At 40.6% G+C, this 3,673-nt stretch overlaps 1 long non-coding RNA gene across 3 annotated transcripts in view; it reads left to right on the top strand.

The window, feature by feature from the left end:
- The window catches only part of LOC122562827, an 11,796-nt gene extending 9,718 nt beyond the window's left edge, over nt 1-2,078 (top strand). The window contains exons 3-5 of one of the 3 annotated variants that reach the window (XR_006315424.1): nt 1,587-1,691; nt 1,779-1,889; nt 2,002-2,078. This is a non-coding gene — a long non-coding RNA (uncharacterized LOC122562827). Of the gene's footprint in view, nt 1-361; nt 1,692-1,778; nt 1,890-2,001 lie in introns of those variants that run through there. The other 2 variants (XR_006315423.1, XR_006315425.1) reach the window with 2 other exon arrangements.
- The last annotated feature ends 1,595 nt before the right edge of the window (nt 2,079-3,673 follow it).

Here is a 3,673-nt window from a genome sequence, read left to right as displayed (position 1 = left end):
CAAATTTACTAACCCATCCTTCTACACCTCATCCAGGTTGTTTATAAAAATGACAAACAACAGTGGACCCAAAACAGATCCTTGCAGTACACTACTAGTAACTGAACACCAGGATGAACATTTCCCATCAATCACCACCCTCTGTCTTCTTTCAGCTAGCCAATTTCTGATCCAAACCGCTAAATCATCCTCAATCCATGCCTCTGTATTTTTGCAGTAACCTACCATGGGGAACCTTATCAAATGCCTTACTGAAATCCATATACACCACATCAACAGCTTTACCCTCATCCATCTGTTTAGTTACCATCTCAAAGAACCCAATAAGGTTTGTGAGGCACTATCTACCCTTCACGAAACAGTGTTGACTATTCCTAATCAACTTATGCCTATCGAGATGATTATACATCCTTGTGATTTGAAATAAACCTGTTGGACTATAACCAGGTGTGGTGTGACTGCTGACTTTATCCACTCCTATCCAACACCCAAAACCTCCACATCACACTCAATCTTAACACAGATTTTCCAGGGAACAGTGGGCTAGTCGTGGCTAAACGAAATGATCGGTGACATGCCGGAAACTGATGTGTGGCTCGAGAGCCGGACAAGTCGGATACAACCTGTTAAATTTCTGTGTTTTTATTAAATCTAGTCCTTAAGAAGGACAATCGATTTGAGGCTTTTACTCTGTTTCTGGTGCTACCTCAACTGCTGTGTATTTCCAACCCGTTCTGGTTCTATCTCAGACTTCAGCAGTGCAGGATTTTCCCTTTGGAACTTAGATTAGACACAAGTACACACTGCACCTCAAATGGGAACTGCGACCCTGCCCATTAACCCCAGAAATCCTTCACGATTCTTTCACAGCTCTTGCTCTCAACTGCATGCAAATGTGGAGCTGCATTTTCAAACTGAAATTCCTTTTGAAATGTGCTGTTTTTGAATTTACACTATCTCCACATCGTCACCTCATTCCAGCTATTTCTAAACCTATTTCTATTAGTTGGCGTTCTCTCAGTTTTAATCCCAATGGTCTGAATCTCACATTTCTTGTACTCAATCCAAATATCAGTCTGTCCTTGATCCAGAGGCTAATGGAGCTTTCGTGTGTTTCCAACATTTTCTGTTCAAACTGTTCCCTTTGAAAACCCACAAGGTATTAAAGCCATTCACACACAAGTCATTCAGATAAAAGAACTGCCGAACACTTCAGGGAACTTGATTCAGTGGGAGGGCAGCAAGATTAAAAAAAAAATACATTTGTTTGATTCATTTTCGCGCCAGATGCTGAAGATTAGACAAACGTATACCTTTCACCCCGTGCTCAGTGACACTGATGGGCGGCTCTTTCACACCCCTCGCCCTTCTCATGACCTTACACGAGTCCCGCTGCCCTAGGATTACTGGCTCAAACCAACTTTCCAGATGGTCTCCCTTCAAACACTGTAGATCATTCTTCATTCAGAGAGAAACGCTTTTTCCCCATTGTGCCTCTGACAGCAGCGATTGGCTGCTGAGTGTGGGAATCGCAGAGAAACCTGGACTCACGCTTCTTCCCTGTCCTCTCGCACTTATAAATACAGGAGATGTTGGTCAGAACCGCAGCCCGCGTCTCCGCTCACTACCAGTTCCAAGAAGGTGGCGACTTACTTACAAATCCATATCAATTGCAATTCGAGAAAGCTAAAGTAAGGTTAAATTGACTACAGGCTGAGATTGGCGCGAATTGATTGATAGTAATCATTTGTTAAAATGTGTCCTTGCTCTTTTTGCAGATGTTAAACGCATTACTGCAGAGATTGCACTGGCTAAATTCGGACATTTAGAAGTCATTGCGTTGGAAAGGAAGGATGACTTCCTGGAACGGAATCGGTAACAAGTCTCGGGTAAGTCACCGAGTTTCTGACATGCTATTGACTACAGATGATGTCAGTAATTTTGTTTTGTTTGCCTGATCAATTTCGCTGTAACATAAGATTTTATCTGCGTGTGTTTCAGTTCGTGTTCCACTGATTGCACACCAGAACAACCGCGGACCTGCTGCCAACTCGTTACACTGAGATGCAAATTAAGAAGAAAATCCCCAGCCGTTTGAACCGAGCTTCAAATCTGTATTTCTCGTCTTGTCAGGCCCGGCCATGCAAAACGTTCGGGCCCAGCGCTGCTGAAACACCTGGACATTTTATATGACTCAGGAAGTGAGAGTTACACAATAGAGACACCAGCCGTTTATCCTCTGGTGTTAGACAGTATTCCACAATGGAAGCACCATTGTTAATATCTTCACATTGAAGGAGGTGGATACTTTATTAGCATTTGGTCCCCAGTCGAGCGATGTCATAGTTCATGACCCGTTTTCGAAAACTTTCCTCAATAGTCTCTCGGGTCGTTGTAATAGCTGTAAAATTATGTAGCAGAAACCCTCATTAAAGTCCCTTTTGAAGTGTGACAGGAACAGAGAATAGTTTATTCTGATGAAGAGTTTGTGTCTCTTGCAGAAATCTAGATTAATTCACGGAGCACTTTATTCGAATAAAGTTGAAGTAGAAAGTTTCTAGACCCTCGATGTTTCACTTCCTCTCAGCGTTATGAAGGTTCATTGTAAAGATTGCAGTTATACGTGAAGTGGCTGTAATCATATAACTGTAGCACCGAAAGGTTAGTAAGAATATTCTAATAAGCACAATAAAGCGATTTTAGATCGAAAGAGATGGATAGTTTTAAAGAACTATTTTTCATCTTTCTGTAAGTAGGTGTCAATAGGTGACTGTTGTTTGCATAATTGTTGAGGAGAGATCTCTCGGAATTGATGTGCAGTACCTGAGGTGAGTCGCAGATAGAGAGTTAACTAACCCTTGTATCAGTCTGGGAAGGTTTTATACAGTTAGTACAATAAAAGCTCTGTGTAAATAAAAAAAGTTCCTTATTACAAAGTAGATATAGTAAAACCTAAGACTGTAAAATATAAGAAAGGGGGCTGCAAAATTACTTTGTACAGGCGATTGTTGCCCTATATAAGGGATGATGTTATTTCACTTTTTGAAGCTGATCAGTATTTTTGTTTAAACAAAAAGTAATAGCAGGTATTTGGAGGTCTTAAAGCTTCTAACCTGCTCTTCATTCTATGAATGGCTTGAAAGGTATAATATTTTACTGTTTTATTGAGGTCATGTAAAGGTACACTCAGCATTCAAAGGAATAAAGTTAGGGATACTATTTCGGAAGGTAATCATAGAGCAAGAGAAGCATAGGTTAAAACTGATATAAAGAAAGACTATAACGGGAGTGAGGAAGCATTTCTCTAGGCAAAAACTGATCAGTGTTTGGATGGGCGTCTGAACAAAACAGTCGAGATGAGGGGAAGAAGCGATGGAGGAATGTGAATTACTTCAATAATTCTGAATAGATGAGCTCACCGCAGCTGGTTTGGTTCTCTCGTTAGTATCTATTTTGTGATGGTGATTAACTGAAAGGACTTAAAATCATGTTGCTGAGCTAATAATGATTGATCTACATTGAGTGATATTGGGAAATTGTGACTTGCAGCGCAACATTGCTTTGTCGCACTGTTCTGGAAAATATATTTCAGACTACAGCATACATGGAAATATGCTGGGCATTAACACAAACTTCCAATAAAATTATTTTAAGCTACGGTTGTGTGGTGTGA

Source organism: Chiloscyllium plagiosum, chromosome 25, assembly GCF_004010195.1.
Source record: "Chiloscyllium plagiosum isolate BGI_BamShark_2017 chromosome 25, ASM401019v2, whole genome shotgun sequence".
NCBI lineage: Eukaryota > Metazoa > Chordata > Chondrichthyes > Orectolobiformes > Hemiscylliidae > Chiloscyllium > Chiloscyllium plagiosum.
Note: the sequence above shows the minus strand (reverse complement) of the source record. Positions and strands in the feature narration are given on the sequence as shown.